The 21,239-nt window shown below is 43.9% G+C and overlaps 1 long non-coding RNA gene across 1 annotated transcript in view; it reads left to right on the plus strand.

Moving 5' to 3' along the window:
• The first annotated feature begins 584 nt into the window (after positions 1-584).
• The window catches only part of LOC115075974, a 115,687-nt gene continuing 95,032 nt past the window's right edge, over positions 585-21,239 (plus strand). The window contains exon 1 of the long non-coding RNA XR_003852660.1: positions 585-1,316. This is a non-coding gene — a long non-coding RNA (uncharacterized LOC115075974). The remainder of the gene's footprint in view (positions 1,317-21,239) is intronic.

Here is a 21,239-nt window from a genome sequence, read left to right on the forward strand (position 1 = left end):
GATGTTCCGCTTCTCGAAATATTGAACAAGTCTGGAGGAAAATCAAATCGTGATGGCAAAAGTTGGGTCCTGCCAGAGATGCCAGCTCTGCCGGTGCTTGCGCATCCCCCCCACCATTGAGCAAACTCCTTCACTGTATCCAGGGATGGGGAATTTGGGTCGCGTTTAGCGCCCCCCAGGCCCCTAATCGTTTTGAAAAGTTGGCTCCTGTGCTACCCCCTGCAACAATGGGGGAGCCTTCGCCTAGTTACAACTGGGAAAAACCCCAGGCCTCCTCGCCTCCTGGTGTTAGATGATGCAAATGAGCCGTTTGCAAGCCATTCTGTCTGTAATTTCTTCAATCCGTGCATTCCAGATACATTTCCTATAGGAAAAGCAAACGTTGCTTCTTTTTTTTTTTTACTGTCTCTTTTAGCTTTATAAGCGCAGCCAGGATTTATATAATAATAATAATAATAATAACAAACTCCGCAGGCTTTCCATGTCTGCAGGCTCCCACACTATGCAAACTTTTGCAATCTGCTTCTAGGCCACCGCCCACAGGAGCCGTTTAAAACCCGACGGGCGAGGGCAGGAGCGGCTCATTGAGGCTGTGCAGACGCGAGTCCTCCCCAAACTTTTACCTGCCAGCTGCTTCCGCCCGGGCGAGGTGCGAAAGCCCCTTGCGGGGGGTGTTTCCCCCCCCCCCCCCTGGATAAAAAGGCCGGTAGAGGGGGGCCCCCTGCAGGCCGTGAGCGGAACCTCCTTTCCTGACGCCTCCCGAATTTCTAGGAATGCCCCTCTTCCCTGTTGCTATATTGGGAGGCAGCTTCTAGGAAAATGACTTGGGGGTTTTTTGTTTTGGGTTTCCCCCCCCCCCGACGATCTTGACTGGGACCTCACGACAGCGCTGGGCCGAGGTCTCTTGTACCGCTTGGGATCCGTCGGAGGAGATGGACGTCTTTAATCGCAATATTGAACGGGAAGGGCGCGTTTATTCGCCGAGTGATCGCCGCTCGCTAAGGTACATGTTGAAGTGCTGCTTTTTGGGGGTTTTTTTTCCCCTAAAAGACTTCTGGATTTTTTTTATTATTATTTTTCCCTCTCTCTCTATTGGATATCCCCCCCGATCTGGCCTCTGGGTAGCTCTGTGGCGTGACCCTGCCGGAGGAAGGTTTTCTGGAGCCTGACGGTGCGATCCGGATTATGCCCAGGCGAGGCGCGGAGGCTGAGGACCAGGGCTGCGGGGCGGGGGAAGCCTCCTCGGCGTTCAGCCCCCCCCCCCCGCCGGCCGCACCCCTTCCCCCCTCCTCGCAGCCGCGGGGACTGGCAGCTCAGTAAGTTTCTCTCCTTTTTAAATCTCTCCCCCCGCCCTTGTGTGGGGCGATGGCGGCGCTGGGGAGGGGAGGGGAGGGGGGAGAGGGACCGGGCACACACCGTCCTCCTGCCTCCCCCCGATCTTCATCGGCAGGTGTGAAGGGGGGAGGGCTTGGATGGGCGAAGAGAGCAGGAACCCCCCCCCCACCCCCCCAGGCTCGCTGTCACTTTCGTGGGGGAGGGGGAGCGTGGGCTTTGCTCTCCGGGGCTGGGGGGTTTGCAGACCGTCGCCCCCGGTCCCCGCCGGTGGGCGCCTCCCCTCTCCCTCCCTCCCTACCTGGCGAGCCGGGGAGGCAGCGGCTCCTCGGGCAGATTTCCTCATCGGTAATGACGCCTCGGTGTGCAGGAATTTATCGTCAGCGATCGTTTCCTCGGCGTTGTTTTGTGGGGTTTTTTTTTGAGGTTTGCTTTGCTGGCACCGTAAAAAGCCCTTCCCTCTGGCCGGAGACTTTCTCGCACTGGCAGTTCAGGCGAGAGGACGGTGCGATGCACGAACAGGATCAGAAGTGGCTCCGGGATCGCGAGCACCCCAGCCGCGTCTGAAAGTCGCGTTATCCTGCCTCGTTTCCTCTACCACAGACTCAGTGGGGACGACTTCTTTCCAGCTCTTGCCTGAGCACCTGAATTTAAATACCTCAAAGAATCAGGAATACAGACCTTTTTTTTCAACTGTAAAAATGTGAAAAAGAAAAAAAAAAAAGGCAAGATTTCCAGGCTGACAGGGGTGGCCTGTAGATTTGGGACTTGTATTATTACATCTCTTAGGAACAAAATCACCTGACAATTATTTCAGTATTAGGAGACAGAAAAGACTCCCAACATATACTTTGTCTCCGAAGGCCACCGACCACAATTCAAGTTTTCCTAGAAACGACTTCCTGGTCTGCAGCCTCCAGACCCTTCTCCGCTATTAAACTCCACATATGGCGCAAAAGCTCTTGGGGGAGGGGGGTGGGTTCTGTGTCCAGTGCTTTATTTTCTAGAGCCTCCGAATGCAGGGAGTAATGGCAGGGGCTCTCACGGGCAGTCTGGTTTTTTTGTAACAAGCCGTCTGAGCCAAATACGAAATTTCAAAACGACTTTGCCCGGCCTTAGATGCAGGAGACCTTTCGTCCGGCTGCCCCCTCGGACGGGCAGCTCGGTGACCCCCCCCCCCCCGTTCTCAGCAGCTGCACAGAGACCCGCAGCCGCTCCTGACTTTGCCCGAAGGTGAACGCTGGGGTCGAGGGGGGGGGGGGGGATCTGCAAGCGAGGGCACTGCGCCCGTCCGGTGCCGGGGCCTGGCTCCCGCGCAGGCCGAAGGAACTGTTTGGGGGGGAAACGTGGGCCCGAGACCATTCACGTGGGTGGTGCTGCTGCCCTTTTCCCTGTAAGAGGAGGGGGGGGGGTGGTACGGCGCGCCTCTTGGCGAGCCGCTCTTCTTCCTCCGCGTCCGCGGGGCTCGCTCAGTAGTTTCGAGAAGTTGTTTTGTTTGTTTTTTTAAAAACCGCGTGCTGGCGCGGGCTGAAGTGCGTATTTTTTCGAGGCCTGGCCGGGTTAGTCCTGCCAGCTTGTCGGTGACATGGGGGGGTTCCCCCCCCCGTGTGGATGGTGTTTTGTTTTTTTTTTAAAGAGGCTGCAGATTTAAACGCCGCCACGGAAAGCGTGGAACGTTTTACACGGAGTCTGAAATCAAGTAATGGGTTTTGCATGTGTAAAGCAAAGAATGTGTGCGTCTCACAACAGGAAATAATGTGTAATAGCAGGAATGTAATTTATGTCTTCCTCTGGCACTTTTTTTCTTTCAACTATCTGAGTCCTGTAATAAAAATGTTGAAATCTGTTATTAAACAAAGCAGTATTGGAAAATAGCAGCTGGCAGTAACGAAGAAGCCGTAGAAATGACTAAAACAAACAAAAAAAAAAAAGCAGGGGGAAAACCAGTGGCAATTCCTGGCCCAAGCAGAAATGGGGAATTATGGAGCTTGTCTTGTTTCATGGAAAATCCTTTTTTTTTTTTTTTTTTAAACTACTAATGATCCTCTGAAAGTTTGTGGTTCCGGAGTCGGGATTTTGGGGGCGAGGTGAGCTAGTCTTTTATCCAACTGGCCCGCAAAGTCCCGCTTCTGGTGGCCACCTTGTTCAGCACAGATTAAAGACGCCTTGCCCAGTGGCTCCACTTCCAGGTATTGACAGCCGTGCACCGTGGCCTTGCCTCCAATGCTCGCAAGGGGCCCATGGGCTGCCTACAGGGCTGGGGCCAGAATTTTTTGTTTCTTGGAAAGTCTAAAAGCTGCCACTCTGGCTGAGTTTGATAAACATTTTACTTTTTTTTTTTAATGCTAACATACAAAAAAAAAAAAAAAAAGCCCACTTCCAGTGAATTAGTGAAGGGGGGGACAAGAACTTAATTTGATAATCTTCTATATTGTGGATGGAAATAGCAGTCTTATCGGCTTCCTTTTCTATCGATGTTCACAGCCTGTGCAGGGTCGCAGCAAAATCTTGACGCCTGAAACTAGCACCCTTTCCAGACCACTGACGCTGCGTTTCGCACAAAGGGTAAAAACATACTTTTTGTACAAGACCAAGAGTATATTAGTATTTAGTCTGATGTACTTTTAATACAGAACAAGCAGGCATTCATTTAGAGGGAGCTGTGGATATGGCACTGACAGATGCAGCTATGTATTTTCCAGAGAAAAATAACTTAAATTGCAATAAAAAAAAGCCCTCACTTATGCCAGCCAGTGAAAATTAACCGGTTAATGAGAGGTTTTAGGATGGTGATCAGAGTGCAGGCCTTTTACTAATCTAGATTTGGTGATGCAGAGTTTAAATATACCTATGAAGCACCGGGTATACAAGAAAATAAAGCGATTCCAAAACTTTCCAGCAATAAGAGAAATAAGGGGGTTCTCGGACTAAATGCACTCTTAGTGAATGAAACCAGAATGAATCACCTCAAAGGCTCAAACGTGGCAGACATTCAGGCCGGCTCAGAGGGCCCAGCTTTCAAAACTGCAATAGTTATTCCAAGTGCTCGAGACTTAGGAGCTGGCCTTGTCACTTAAATATCTGCCACGTTTGTCTTTGAGGTGATCTCAGTAATTGAGGTCTTGACACCTTACTTTGTAAATTTATACTGAAAACTTCCCATTTCTATTAATCTATTTTATTTTATTCTATTGTATTCTTTCTATTTCTGTTATTATGTAATAACATATATATATATATATATAACATGAACAAATATAGAGATAAAGAACGTATATAAGACAAGGTAAGACTGGGCCTTTACACTATGACAGTCCATGGGCCTTATCACTATTTTTTTCTATAGGCACAGAAGGGAGAAAAAATCCTTTCTGTATAAGGCCCCCAAGTTCTTTAGGATCCTGGTTTTTATCTTATATTACACAAATTCTTCCCTTCAGCCAGCAGCACTAGAAATCCAAGTTTATTAACTAAATTTAATGTAATATCATAGCACAGCAGCAAGAAAGAGACTGTAATATAAAAATAGATGCCATTTGTCATCCCCGATATAGGATACATATCGTCTTGTTATAAATAGGGATGCATTCTCTATTAGGGAACCTGCCTGGTAAATCTAGGAATTTCACCAATTCTGCTTCCTACCCGAATATTCCCATGTGAAGCAGGCCTGGGCAACGTGCGAGCAGCTGATCCACTTGAAAACGGGATTTCATATGCCCTGCATGTGTATGGGACCTGCAATTAGTAATTCCACTCTCTAAAAGTAATAACAGTGCAGAAAGTGATAAAGGCAAATAAGAGTGCCCTGGCGACAGGTTAGAGCAGCTGTGCGCATATCCAAAATGTGCCTTTCCGAAACGTATCTGAAAAAAGACTCGTGAGTTTAGGAAAAGAGCATTAACAGGGTAGTTTTGCAATCTCATTCCATAGATAAATTGTAGGCGACTATTTCTTTTCTGTGGGGCATGGGAGATCTAGATGTCTAAGAACGGTCTCTTCTCTTTACGACGGCCTAAAACTTGATAGATGTTAATAATTTGCTTTACACAGGTCTCTTTTCAGTCTCTAATTTATATTTAGCTGTACATTACCTTGGGTGGGAATGGATGTGTCCTAGAGCTGTGAAATTGGACCCCGGACTGGAAGAGTTTGGGGATAAAATTGCAACTCCCTGACCGGGCAAAGAGGAAAGCTGTCTCTCTGGCTTTAATGAAGATTTCTTTTTAGTAATTCTGTGTGCAAACCAGAGCCCCGATCGGCTTTCCAGCTTTTCCAGTTCGGCTGCCACCCCAGTCCGGCAAGGCCATGTTGGCAGGGTCGCAGCTCGCTTCGGTTTGCCTACAAGGCAGAGAGGGTCCGGCTGGGCTCGCAGCAACGTCCCGGTTCTGACGCCTGGCCCGCTTGCAAGGCTTTAGCAGCCAGAGGCCGCAGCTGGATCAGAACCAGGCCAAATCTAGCAAGGAGGTGCTGGAAGAGAAATGGACCACCCGTTTCTGAATGTAAAAAAAAAAAAAAGAGAGAATTGCAATTCCTAAACTACTGCTAATCCAAATATTTAAAAAATGCAGGAGCAGATTTATCTGGCAGGCATACATGGGGGAAATCCCAGGCACATCTGTACAGCATGGAAGAGGGATCGTTCCTGATCTTTGCCGGAGAAAATGTCAGCAGCAGCCAAGGCGCTCACCCCTTGTCACGTACGGAAGTTTTATTCCTCATGCACGTCAAAGAACCGTCCATAACCTTTTCTTCACCCTTCCACAGGAAAGATATATTTTTTTATTTCCTAATTTTGATCTCGGTGTTAGGACTGTGCCCGAGGTTTTTCTTGCAGAGAAATTTCTTCCATAAGATTGATGTACAGGACGTTGTAAGGTGAGGTTGGCACCGTCTGTCTTTGCATGCTGGTCAAGCATTTCTTCAATTCTTTTTTTTTTTTATTTGTACAGAACAGGAGTGGGGGGTGTCAAAGAGGTTTGCAACCCTTTGAACAGATTCAGGACCTTTTTAAAGTATGAAGGAACAAAATAACAGCCAGATAATCTGCTGGTTCGAGTTATAGGAACGTTGCTCTTTTGAGAGACTTTCAGCACAAGACGTTGTCCACATCAGAATAGATTTCGACAGTTCCTGAGGCAAAAAAAAAATCTTGGTCTGTGGCAACCTGAGTCCACGGCTGGCCAGGCAAATTGCAAGCAGGGTAAAATGATAGAGAGTAGCTCCTAGGAGGCTTAAGCGTGCTATATTATTTTTCCGTTTTGCTGTAGCTGCTGAATGCAAGATTGGTGTAAAAAAACTGAGCCCTCTCTCCCCGCCCACCACCCCAACAAAAAAATCTGTGATTCGGACAGTATGGTAAGGCTGCTACTTATGTTCCATCGTAGGCAATAGAGACTGAGTGATGGCTGTAAACTTTTAGATAAGACATCCTCCCAGTATGCACCTTAAGCTCTTTGCTTTTCGTCTGCCAGATGGAGATTTCCTCCTGTTTTGAGTCAGATCCAAAAAGATGTTTTTCCTTTTATAGTTGCAGAATGGGTGGATCAAGGCCTTTCATGAGAAAATTCTTAGAGCGAGTGTCCCGCACCGCTTCTGGATTACAAATCTTCATCCTTATAGAAAAAATCCAAAACAAAAATCAGGACCAATGAGAATGACATTCAATCGTGGCGAAAACTTATAAAGGAATAATAATGTAAGCTGCCGGGTGAACATGCATGGCCACCTCAAAGGTGACAGCCCGGACCTCTCAATCGTCCGCTCATAAGTGATTCAAAGTATCAGCAGTATGACAATCAATATGACAATCAAACATTTTTTAAGTACTTTTTCTTATGCACATAAAATAAGCCTATAGGCAAAATGCTCAGGAAAATCGACGTGACAACAGAAATACAAAACCCCAACGTTGGCTGGCATTTCCGATCTCCTGCATCAAAGGGACTTATCTTAGGCACAAGAATCCTCATCGTGGTTAGACGCTCTGTCTGAATCAAAACAAGGAGTTTGCTCCTTATAGCAAACCATAGTTAAAACAGATTCTAGTGCTGTCACCTAAAGACATTTGAGGGTATTTTTTATAGCAAGCGGAATTTGCTACAGTATTTGCAGGAGCCCGTCAATGAGCTGCTAGGTAGGCAGGCGTACACAAAATGAAAACTATATATTTCAGTCTGCAGAGAATTTCATTCCCGGGTCTTGGAGGTAAAATTTGGAGTTGCAGGACAGGTTTGCCATCACAGTTCTGATTTGCAGTTTTTCTTTTCAAACCATTTTGCAAATACTGTCAGCATTAGGGCAGAATAAATTCCCTCCGTCTTCGGATTGAAGTTTGAGCTGTTAAGGATTATTTATCTTGCTCCTACTCTCCTTCATTTTATAAACCTTTTTTTCCACTTTTTCCAACATCTTTCCTAGGGTAACTACAACTTCTTTCTCTGCTCAATAATAAAAATTAATGCTTATCATTTATACAGGGCGACTGGATTTATGCAGCTCTGTACAATGGTGATAAGTTTTGAGGTATGATAAGCCCCTGGTCAATAGAGTTTACAATCTGGGTACCTGCTGCAATGGGAGATAAAAGTGACTTGTCTCAGGCCACAGGGAGTGTCAGTGGGACAAACAAGATTTTGAACCCTGATTTCCAGCCATTGCATTCATCTTGCAGAGCTCATCCAGAACTTGAGAACTCTCAGACCTAACTTTCAGGATATCTACAGTGAATATTTATGAGACCGATTTGCATGCTTGTGTTCTGATCGCCAGGTTAATTTGCATATTGTGGTTGCTCTGAAAAAAAAAAAAACAAGAGTTCCCAGGGATCCTATTTAGGAGCCACTGTCAGAGCGCATAACATATGCCTCACCAAAATCCTGGAACAAGTTAGGAATCTAATTCGATGTACTAAAAGAAACAAAAAATCTGGAAGCAAAATTTGTGAAGACTATCCAAGCAGAAAAGTCTTCAGTTCATAAGACAGCACCTTCTTAATAGGAACTCTCAAATTAACCCTGCGTGGGAGGACAGTCATTTGCTGCTCTAGCCAAGGTGAAGAACTGGCAAGGTCTGTTTTTTTCCAGCGGGTGTTTCCTCTGTTCCAACTGTAAAATAATGGTGGCTGGATCACCCTCGTCCTCCTCAGCATCCCCGTGATGACCAGCTGGGCGCCTAGAAGCCTCTTCCCCCTTAGTCATCTGGGTTTGATGAAACGAGTTCCCAAGCCTTCCAATCGTATTCACCACAGTTTATTTGCTTTATCCAAAACCTTCCATTCCTACCACACTGTCCTGCATTCTTCGTCTTTGCTAAAGCTTGTTTCTCTTACAGGAAAATGGTGCATGAGAAAAACTATAGTTTCCTTTCATTTTTTTTTTTTTGTTTCATCTACTATTTCTTTTTCGTTTTCCGTTTTGTTTCGTCTCTGCGTTTTTGTGCGCGCTAAGTTTTTTTTTTTTGTTGCTTTCCGTGTGTCGTTTCATTTGGGAAATGACCCAACAGATTGGTCGTCGTGGTTTTCCTTGTCCTCCTTGTAGCAGACTTGGGACTTTGCTGTGAAAAGGAGGCGTGGCTTCTTTCATGCAGCAGGACTTTGCGGTACAGAGATCCAACCCTGCAGATAGATTGTCCTGCCATACCTCTCCCCCCCCCCCCCCCCCCCCTCCCTCCCATGAAGGAGTCTGCACTCACTCAGCAGGTCCAGCAGGCAGCATGCGAGGAATGGGGAGGGGGGGGGGGGCTACTGGGAGCACGGAGCCTAGGAAAGGCCCCAGAAGGTATGGAGCAGATATCTTTTGTTTATTTATTGACTGTGGAAAATGTATACCATAATGTTATGGTGTGGAATATATCCATAGTGTAACGTTTCGCCTGCCTTGGGACAGCCCCGCGGCTGGCCACACTTACCCTCCCAAATGCCACGGCCTAGGATGCCGCCAACACGACCAGGACGCTGCTATGCTGCTCCTCCTGTGGTCCTTCCTAAGCGCACACGTGTGTGCCGCCCCTTGACAGGCAATCCCATTGCCAGCACCCAGGGATGACCTCATGAGGCTGGATAATGAAACCCTAGCCGCACTTCAAGCAGCAACAGGTCCTCTTGTTTCGTGTGCAGTGTGTGTTGCTCTCATTCCTGTCTTGTCTTGTCCCTACTTTAGCCTTGCCTTGTTTTGCCTGCCCTGTCTTGCTGTCTTGTTCCTGCCCCCCCCCCCCCTCCCACACACACACTTGTTCCCATCCTTGCCTTGTCTGTCCATGTCTTGTATGTGTCAGCCTGACTTCTGGCTTTGGCCTTGGACTGACCATGCTTCTGGACTGACCATGCTTCTCTCCCTGGACCTTGATGCTGCCTGATTTCCACCTGCCCTGACCTCTGACTGGATCTCAGTGGTACTTCCTTGCTGCCTGCCCTAGCTTTGGCCTGCTATCCAACTTTGTCTGACTGCTCCTTCCAGGACCCTCACCTAAGACCTGCCGGGCTCTGGAACCCAAGGGCTCAACCTGCAGGGGACAGGGCTAGTATATGTGACACTCCAGACCTAGCCCTAGTAAGAACATGTCCACCTGTTGTTTGATGCAAGCCTAGCAGATTCGCCTGCTAAGCTGCGTCAACCATGCCACAGCCATGATACATGGGCTGTATTCGAGGTGTAGATATTAAAAGCGAGCCACATTACTGCAAAAATGGAACTTCTTGAGGATAGCATTCCAAAACCAATCCATGTAGGCTGACTATGCGGAAGTGATATAAACACATGCATTTCAATGTGTTATGGATATAAAAATAGACACAATAGTCATTCTGCAAGAAAATAGGGTGGATGTATTCTTACTGTGAATTAAAGAGGACAAGGATTATTGATCACCTTTGGTCTTCCTCCTGCATGCTTGATCCAGGTCCCTTGTGGATAATAGCCTGTAGGGAGCAACTCACCGATTAGTTTATGCATATAATAAATGCCTCATTGACAGAAGGTTTAGCACCTCAGGTAATTAAAAATTATCATTTGCCGTACTTTAAAAAAAACAAAACAAAAACCTGGCTCAAATTTAAGAGAAGTGACCAATCTTCACCCAGTGCCTAATATTCTCTTTGAGTAAAATTCTAGAAAAGATTGTGATTGAGCAGTCATAACTGTTTGTTGAGCACTTGGATTAATTGGATAAACAATGGTCTGGCTTCCACCAGTTTCACAGATCTGAAACAGTACTTTCTGCGGATGAAGGTCAGACTTCTGCATTGATTATGCTTGACCTGACCTCCGTATTTGACACCATTAATCACAAAGTCATGATCAACCATTTCAAGGGGCTGGGGGTGGCAGGATTGGTACAGAGTTAGTTTAATTCTTTCCTAGACAATCAGTATCCTAACGTGCTCTTAACTGATTTTCATTCAGACCCCTGGCAGCTAACAAGTGGGATCCCACTGAGTAAATCCTATCATTTCTACTTTGTCATAGATACTTAAAACCATTACCGGGTGTGATTAAGAAATATGATATTGGTTATTATTGTTCTGCAGATTATCTTCAGTTATTGGCTCCTTTGACCACTGATGTAATTGTAGGCATAAAGATGCTTAATTTCTTGTTTAGTGACAGTGGTGGCCTTGAGAAGGGACAGTTTTCTAAAGATTATTTTAATCCCTCTAAAAACAGAAGCGTTATGGATTAGTTGATCGTCCTCTCCCTCGGTTTTGACCCGTGAGGTCGTGGTAGACAGTGCAACAGTTCCTTTTAGTTTAAAAGCATTGAGTCTGGGATTCATATTGGAATCGGCACCGAGTATGAAACTGCTGATTATGATGGCAATCAGATCAGTTTTTCATCCACTGCGACTGATTAAGCAACTCTAATATTTTCTTAGACAAAGTGATTCAGCCACCCTTTTCCAGGCATTAGTCATGTCTAGGTTAGACTATGGTTAATTGTATTAGTGTTCAAGATGATGAGAGGTCAAGGCCTGACCTCTCTCTGTGACTGGCTCATTGTACATCAGCCAACTCAAGTCATTGAGATCATGAGAATTTTGTGCTGTATATGAGTGAGACTAAAACAGGACAGGTGGGCGGTTTTTCTCTTAGGTGATACCAAGACTGTGGAACTTGATGCCTAAGGCGTTGCATCCGGCTCATGATTATTCCGTGTTTAAAAAAAAATATTAAAAGCGTGATTTTTTTTTGTTTCAGTCTACATTTGATTAATTTCTAGGGATGTGCTTTCGTTTGAAATGAAAATGAAACAAAAGAAAAACGAATATAATTTTGTTTTGCTTTTAGTTTCGTTTTCCAAAGTAGGAATCGGTGCCACTCCCTCCTGTGCCGAATCAAATGCAGTACCCCCACTACAAAAAGTAAAAAAAAATGAAGGCTCACTCATCTACTCAAGACCCATCTTACCCCATCTGTTGGTCTTAAGAAATCCGAATGGGCAGGAGCAATCCCCAGATACTGCTCTCCTGCCGGGTCAGTATTGAAAATGGTGCCAGCCTCAGGGCTGGTAGGCACCATTTTGAATAATTACCCAGCAGGGCAGGAGGTCCTGGGACTCGTTTCTGCCTCATTTGGATTTCTTAAGACCCATGCATGGCATAAGATGGGTCAAGGGCAGGTGGGAGGAGGATGAGGGTAGGGCCGGGGGGATGGGACACACTATTCATCATCGCCCGCAGAGTTCCATAGGCTTAGGCTGTTAGAATCTCCTTTTTACTTTTTGTTTTATTTGATTTATTGTATTTTATTGTCTATTTTATTATATTTACTGTATATGGTGCGCACTGCTGCATGAAATTTTGCGAAAACAGCTGTTTGCAAGCCTGAGAAAAGAAAATGCATACATTTAGAATGCAACACGTCACAGTGAGGTATTTGCCATTTAATATGTGTTGTTCTAACATTTACCTCTCTCCTTGCAATTTTGCTCTAGATGTTCCAGCACGTACCTCTTCCTGAATGGCTGCTTGCCGCAGGGAAAATGAGGGACTTTTGGGGGCAGATGTGTTTCGATTGCACTATCATAATGCCCCTAAAAATCCTTTATTGTTCTTGCAGTGTACGTCTGCGGTTCTGAACCCAGTGTGAGCTGCGGTACTGGTGGAGAACCCGACTGCACCTCTAAAGTAGAAAGACAAAGGAGACATATGAATGAGATTCACGCCTGCAGTTTAGTTTGCTCCTCTTTAATCATGTGGCCGAGGGTGTGAAGGAACAGGTGTGGTGTGGTGTGCCTGCTGCCACCTGGAATTGAGATGGAAGGAAGCCATGTTGACTGTTGAGTTCCTCAAGACACTTTGATGAATATTCGTTCTTAAAAAGATTGTTTTTTCTGGGGGAAGAAAGGTGAGGTCATTAACTTACCGAGGTGCTAGAAAGTCTTCCTGTTTCTGTGGTTGGCCAGTTATCGCTGTCTTTGGTGTTGCCCATGCCTTGTTGTCTAGAGAACTGTGTACCCATGAATGAGTTTATCTAACTGGTGGTCCTGGAAAATTGTGGCTTTTACAAGGCAGGTAAACACCCTGGCAAAACAGTAAGATGCTCAGATGCGGCTTAGATTAACCAGACATGGACAGAATCAGATCCCTGTGCTTTTACCAAAATCCCAATCAGTGTTCTGGTATTTCACCAGTTTCTCTTGTAGCTCTTCCCAGACAGTCTGTTTTTTGTTTTGGTTTTTTTTTTTAATTTTAAGCAATGCTAGCAAAATAAGTCTTCAGACAATTCTGGAAGGATATTAAGTGTTTAAATCCAGATTTTCTTGCATGCCTAAGGAGATAGCATTGTCTCCATTTTTCAGAGACTTCTCAGCCACACTTGGTGACCGAATGCAAATCAGGGCACTCCTGTACTGCTCCCTATCCGAGCCCTAGGCAGGCATCACACAGACAAACTGTGCAAAGCTTTAACTGTTTGAGGGGTGCTGGGCAAATATGTGGCTGAGCCCCTTGGTATTTTTTTCTCATATTGACTCCCAACCCCAGCACTCTTCTTCCTTCCTTCCTTCCCTCGAGGGCCAGCATGGCAGCCTCTAACTAACCCTTGTGCCGATGCAATGAAGTGCACCCAGGCTGAGGCCCAGGATTACACGTGGCTGGACCTGCATATTGGACGCACTAGACGAGCACCCGATGCAATAAGGAGATTAGTGCCCCCAAACAAGTGCGCAGCCGATAGCGCCCATCGCATGTAGATGAGGCTGTTAGCCACAATCTCCCGATGCAGAGAATTGCGGGGCGCGCCCGACGCACACTTTTTAACACAGCAAATTTAACTCCGGTCCCGGAGGTGGCATAAAGTCAATTTGTGAGTCAAGGGCTCACAAGAAATTAAAATACTGTCCTGTGTGGTTCCTCCTACTTAGTATCATCGTGACACTTAAATTTACTGCTATATTGGCTTGATTTAAAAAAAAAAAAAGTATTCTGGACGCACATTTTAGACGCGCCTAGCAAGGGGCGCTTAGCTATGGGCGTCTTCAGCAAAATCGGCCAGAAGAAGCGGGATTTAAAACGGCCGCTCGTATTGAGCGCCCGATGCATTTGAGCGCCAGGGACGCACAATTCTCTCCTAGCGCGCGCGTCCTATTGCATCTCCCCCCCCACCCCGGTCTCTGTGCTCTGTCCCACATCCGGCCCCACTGCTGCGCAGTTTTCCTCTCCTTCTGTGCTGGCAGCCTGGAGGGCGGCATCGTGGCTTTCCTTCCTTCTGGCCTCCGTGGGCCCTATGCACGTGCAGCAGGCTGGCACGAGCATGGTCTTTAGGGCCTGGCGCTCTGGGCCTCGTGGCACCTAGGGTCCAGGGGCAGCTTCTCCTTTTTGCCCCTGTGCAAAGCAGGAGCACAGCGTGAGCAGCTGGAATCCGTGAAGGAAGTTCTAAAAGTCCGGGAAGGCCTGGCCCCTGATCATCGGTGGACAAACGATAAAGTGCTGATTACCTAGGAACAAGAGCAGAAAGCAAATCCCAGAAGCAAGTAACTCGCAAGCTGATATTTTGAAGAACCTAAATAACATTTCTGCTTAACAGGACGCTGCATTGAGTCTCCTTTTTTGTTCTGTCTCAAAGCCGGGTCACTATTACTATATTAACATCTGTTTCTATAGCGTTACCAGGCACACGCGGCACCGTATAGGCAAACATAAAATATAGTCCCTGCTTCATTGAGCTTACAATCTAGGCAAGACACACACAGACACAAGGCTCTGGGAGCTTTGGTATGTCCAAAATGGTTAAAGTCACGAAGGTCGAGTGAGGGAAGAAGAAACGTGCCATAGATCCTGTCATTTATTGTTGGTTAGGAGGACATTGTAGGCCAAAGGTAGGAGATGATGATTATCTATTAAAATGCCAGATCTTCTTACCTCTGAGGCTGAGATGTTTATCAGCTACTGGATCCCACTTCTGCGAATGCTACTGCACAGGCATGTGAAGGAGCAGCCCTGAAAACCCTCCTTAACCAGGACTGGACCAGGCATCTAGCCTGGTCCACCTTAAAAGCTAGAAACACAGCTAGCTGAGGGGGTGGCATCCATGGAGAGCAAGGATACGTGTTTTGGGCCTAGTTGGGAACAGAGAGGCTCTGGGTCTCCAAGAGAAGGCAGCTCCTGAACAATGTGAATGTAGATGAGGGTAAGCAATTTATGTTGGACAATTTGTGTGTGGAAAATAAAGTTTTATGCCAGAATCCAGCAGAGCGTCTGTCCTCTGGGAAGTTACAGGCTGCTGGTGCTATCTTGCAAAATGAAATTTAAATTTATAAAATAAAGGCATATTTTTTTTTTCTAGTTTGTACTGGATTTTCCTGTGTATAAATCGGATCTAAAATGTTTTCATCCAAATGGAAAGACTGCTGGTTTTTCACTCCCATAGCTACACACTGGCTTGCTAGGACAGAGTCGCATTAGGCCAGTATTTTTGTTCTCCGTCTGGTCGTCAGCTTCAGTCCTTGGACCCCACCCTCAGGTCTGGTTTTTCAGGATATCTGCAATGAATTTTCATGAGCTAGATTTCCATGCAGTTGGTCCGTGCTCTGGGTTAATTTGCATGTTTCGGTTATCTTGAAAAAAAAAAAAGGCAGAGGTGGTAGAAGTGTTGGAGCATTCCTTGACTAATATTTATTGTATTTAACTTTATATGCTGCATTTATTAATTTTTTATTTATATCCCACTCTTCATGACAGTAGTTCCATTATAAAACCAGTCCACTTGAATGAAAAGATTCACTGCTTATGGCTCCAGGTCTTTATCAGACAACCCATCAGTGTATGTATGGAAAAACCATTAGGTTTGTGTCATTATGTCCTTATGTTTTGGTTTTATGTCATTTTACATTGTTTGTTTCATTTTCCTCTATATTGTTTGTTTCGTGGTAGTGTGCCTTGGATTTTCACGGCATGCATGTAGCGTGCACTGATAGGCTGTAGTGTGTGCTAAATCAATATAAACCATATTTTGGGTGTTTTTATGTGTTTCAAATGGGAAATGATGCAAAACAATATAAAAAAATATAGTTAATGTTTTAAAAGATGGAGCATCCCTAATAGCCAAGCCGTTTGTAACTTGAGTGGAAGCCTCCATTCATTTCATGGCTGGTCATGACAGGGCCAGCCAAAGTGTATAAAAAAGAAAATGACAAATTTTAAAAAAATACAGGGGCTGCTAATGCATTGAAAGGGCCAAGGAGGCACGCTGAGCACATAAGTAGTCTGAGCTTTGTGATTTTATCCTATTGATTCCCCTGTCCTTATCTCGGTGAGCAGGATATGGTCAGTGTAAGTTTAAAGCTTTGTCAATGCCCTACCTGCGAATAAGAAATACATTTAGACCAAGGGTTCCTGAACTCTCAGCTGTTCAGTGTTGTTAGGGATGTCATCAAATACACGTCCTCCTCCTCCCTCCCCATGGCTCGGCTCATGGGTGCCAGTCCCCAACCCTGTTTCTGCTGGGTCAGAAAAAGAAGAAAATACAACACGGAATTCACTTGGGAAGGCTGCGTGCATCCTGTTCTATGTACAGTGAAATCCCAAAGCAGCACGGACTCGATTCAGTAAGGCTTTTCTCCCCTTCTATGCTTATGAGGGGGGGAAAAAGGTTTAGTGAATCGGATCCTAAAGTGATGTACATTTTCTGATAAAGGCCCTGGTTCTGCACTCTTGGACAGTGGGGGGGGGAATATGGGAGGGGGAGCAAATATTCCCTGAGCCCGCCAAGTAACTTTCTTGTAGTATGAGAGGAAAAAAAAAAAAAGGCAGAGCAAAACCCAGGCCAGACTCAAATGCGTCTCTGTCTGCAGCTCTGCAATTTCTCTGGCTTGTCTGATTTTTCCTTCTAATTTTCTTGACTGGATCATTACCTGGGTTCCAGTGAACGATCACCAACCAACGCCAGCAGTTTGAAGTTTTTAACACCGTCCCCTCATCTCTTCATTTCATGTGCATGCAATTTTAAATATTAAAAAAAAAAAATAAAATAAAAAATAGAATTCTGGTTAATCGCATAGAGGTCCAATCTATGCATTTTTATTTTTTAATTTAATGCTGGGCAGATCATTTATGCTTTGGAGTCATTTTATTTATTTATTTATACATTTTTATATAGATCAGAGATGTCACATCGGTTTACAGATAACGTAAAGGAAATAAGCGGGGGGGGTGGAGGTGCTTATTTCTGACAGTGAACATATTTTTAACAATGAAAATAATGAAACAAGGATTCTTGCGTATTTCCTACGGGTGAATTTAATTAACAAGAACTAAAAATTTGGAAATTATAAATTAAACATTAAATGCAAACATTTTAAAAATTAAGAGTTAAAAATTTAGATTCATATGAAAAAGACCACTGAAGTAGCTTTGTGAGACTTGAGATCCAACAACGAAAACGTAACATAATAAGCATAATCAGCGTGCGTCATGGGAAACATGGAGGCAGAGAATATGTGTAACAAGGGTCAGCCGGGAATGTGGTGCTGTGAGGAAAGGTGGTGGGGATTTTGGACGTATGAATAATGATTAATTTTTATCCCAGTGAACTTACTTCACAAACTAGAAGCTCACTACAACACCATTCCACATTAAGTCCCTACCCGATTTATTTCCTGTGCGTTTTTTGTATAAAAGCCAATATTTGCAGTGGTTCAGGGTGTGTCGCTGCTTTCCCATGCACTAGGGCTATACACCTCATCTTACCCTTTGTCTATTGGAGATCGGAGCACCCTTACCGTGAACTGGAACTGTGTCTCTTTGAGTTCCGTATTTACTGCAGACGCCAGGCCTGTAATCAGTTGTATCCCTTTACGCAGGCCTTCAGGAGGGTTCTTCATCCATGCACAGGCAGTTGTATTGCCTTCCTTTATACCCGGTTCCTAATATATAAAGTCTTATTTCTGCTAATGTTTTTTTCTGGTTAGTGATTTTTATGGTTCATTTTGTGTTAATTATTGTTTTACTGGGTATTGTAGGCAGTGATGACTCCTCTGTGAGTAGTTTCATGGTCTTATTTTATGAGTTGTTTTTTTACATACTTATGTATGCTTTCACATAATCCACCATACACCACGGATGTGTGTGAAATAAAATTCTTTTCAATAAATAAATAAAAATGCCCTTCAAATATGTCATAAGAAAAAAAAAAAAAAGAACCTAGCTTTATAGAGATACATGCATTGTTTTTATTTCTTACAGATGTGTAACTGTTCAGGACTTCCAGGGCTGTCATCTGTAAGTCCAAAGAAGTTTGCATCGCATTGCATGTATTTCACATAACGAAAGAGGGATTTACTGTAATAGGCCACCAGCCATGTCGGCATCAAAACTCTTCTATCGGCCACTACATTAAAAGAAAAATGTAGAAATGGCTTATGGTTTTGGCACAGGCTACTTCTTAAAAATCAAGAACACATCTCAGCCCAAACTCATACAGTTAAATATAGACAGGAAACATGCTGACCAGCATGGGCCATACATACTTTTACCCTCTGCCCACTCCGAGATGACTCCAGTAAATCCCATGTAGCTTCCGCACTGCTCCATTTCATTACAATAGATTTGGCAATATCGTTTTTAACGTCACATAGTTTTTCTTCAAACATGCAGTAGGCAATTTATAGATTTGTAACCGTGCCTCCGTTTATTCATTCTGTATGTCCGGGGGAGGTAACATTCGGTGACTGTGCCATTTCATGCAAAGCTTGCCTTAAAATGTGGCCCAGGCATCACTCCGGCTTTACGCCTCCCAATCCCGACAGCCATCTTAAAAGATTCTGCTGCGTACCAGGATGTCACATAAAACAGGATTTAACGAGTGAGGCTGCACTAATTTACAAGAAAATGAAGGAGTCTATCCCACTTAATTAATTTGCCAATCCTTTCTGCTGGTTTTTGCATTTGAAAAGAAATATTTTAAAATGAAGCAACTTAATGTATTATTGAATACCAATTCTTATCCAGAAAAATATATACAATTCACTTTGGCATGATTTCCTCCTGTACTGTCAAACTGTGGAACCTTGCTTGGCAAAATATAATAAAACTACAAATATTAAAATGTAAAAGAAAATACATAAAGATGCGGCACATAAAATGTGTACTTAGTATTTTATGCATTATATATGATGTTAGTTTTTCTGGTTCACACTACGTAGGCCATTGAGTTCTCAAAAATGAATTCTGTCTAGAAAGTTGTCTTTTCTGAGAAACTGGGCTATCTTTTCACAGGGATTGTGAAACCAGGAAATTCTTGTCAGTGAGTCCTGAGGTGGACAGGGGTGAGATAGCGAATCCAGCAGCCGGAGAATTTGCAGAAGCTGCGGGCAGGAAAGTTAGGGCTCGGAGAGTCGTCGTCGTCCCCCCGCCCCACAGGGCAGCAGGGTCAGGTTGTACAATATGTGCGAAGTGCTCGGGCTGTGAACATTTCCCAAAATATACAGCTCGAGTTTCATTTTGTGCAAAGAGAATGTGTAACAAAAATAGATTCCAGCATGCGTTCTTGGAACAAAACTTATCTGTAATCATCAGCTTTTAAAAAAAATAAAATAAAATGAAACATAGCCCATACCACCCATTGCTTTGAAACCTGAAATGTCCGCGTAGAGACTTGCTCTGCCAGTTCCTGAGGGATGTTTTAATATACTCTGGAGCTAAACCAAAAGCTGTATATTTGGACTTTTATCCTTTTAAAATATTTCGCTTTTATAGTCAAACCATCCATGTCCATAAAATCCTGTTTTTTGGACAGCATTGAAAAATATTTGTTGCCATCCAAAGCCATTTTAAACCCATGCAGAGTAATTTTCAAAGGAAATTGTAAATGTAACATATGATTGTAGCAATTTTCAAAAGCCCATTTAGCTGCATTTAACACTGGTAAAATGTATTAACTGAATAGCATATATTGTACCAATTTTCAAACCCTTTTGAAAATCTCTGCAGTATATGCTATTGAATTGTCAATAGGTTTTATCTGCATTAAATGCACATAACGCAGGTAAATGGGCTTTTGAAAATTGCTACAATAGTATGTTACACTTACATTTCCCTTTGAAAATTACCCAGCAAGGATGTAATTCACTTCTGTTCATTATCTAAAATTGCAAAGCTAGAGAAGAAGAGACGTGTCTGAACTGCTATGGCGTGCTGGGATTGATAAGCATTAAGAAGTGAAACTTTCTCCAAGGTCGTTCAGCCTGCAGTATTTGATAGCAAAAGATGCTGCTTCTTGCATCTGTTGCAGTAACTTTTTAAAAAGGTCAGACGTTTTCAAAGTATCTTTTAACTAGTTCTAGTTGAATTTTCCAACAATGGGGCACTAACCCTAAAGATAATCGCCTGGGCCAATAGTTATCCTGCCCTGAAAGCTGGTTCAGAAAACGAGCAGGGAGATGAAGCTCGCTAAATAAATAAAAACTTTTTTTTTATGCTTGCAAAAATTAGTTTTAATGTAACTTTCTCATTATTGCTTTTTCACATCTGGGATGGCTATCGGTACAAGCCAGTTATTGCTTGGTAATGTTTACCATCGTGCATGCTCTCTTTCGTATACTTAAAATCTGGTTAGTGATGACTTACTTCCAAATTTACTTGGCTAAAAGCTAGAACCCTAAACCAGAGGGGAAAAAATAAAGAACAGAATTTCTCTGAAATTGGTGGCAATAGACGAAAAATTTTGTGTGTGTGTGTGTTTCTAGACACACAAACCCTAGTCCCTCTCGGATCAGACTCTGTAACCAAAACAATTCCATTTTGAAAATATTTATTTTATTTACTTATTTTATTTAAGAAATTTATAACCCGCTTCTCTACAACTCTCAGCGAGTAACAAATGTTACATACGCAATAAGCATTAAAACGAAAGACTGATTTAAACCATAATTATAGAGGATTTCCCCACCCCCATCCTCCCATGTACCCACAAAGTTGAATTTGCATTTGCCAGGTTCTTATGGCCTGGATTGGCCACTGTTGGAAACAGGATGCTGGGCTTGATGGACCCTTGGTCTCACCCAGCATGGCAACTTCTTTTATTCTTAAATTTTATTAATTGTATTACTTGTGTTAGCATTTAATACTTTAACTGCGTGATCTGAACCAGTCTGAGAATATCTTTAGTTTAGTTTAAAAAGACAAAAAAGATAAATTAAAATAAAAAGACAAAAAAAAAAAATACCCAGTAGTTTTTAAAAGATTTTTTTTTCCATTAAATAACATGGTTGCTGTGTTAGTGCACTTGGATAGGTGAAAGTAAAGGTCAACCAGGACATTATATGCAATACCTTTTTTTTTTTTTTATTGGATTAAAAATTCAAGAGAGAATTCCTCTTTTACCCCACTCAGAGGGCTCAGCTGTAAATAAGACAATTCCATAGAGCGTTGTAGACAAAGGGTCAAGTCACAGCTCTGTGGCAAGAAGAAGAAAA

Source organism: Rhinatrema bivittatum, chromosome 14 (genome assembly GCF_901001135.1).
Source record: "Rhinatrema bivittatum chromosome 14, aRhiBiv1.1, whole genome shotgun sequence".
In the NCBI taxonomy this organism is placed as follows: Eukaryota; Metazoa; Chordata; class Amphibia; order Gymnophiona; family Rhinatrematidae; genus Rhinatrema; species Rhinatrema bivittatum.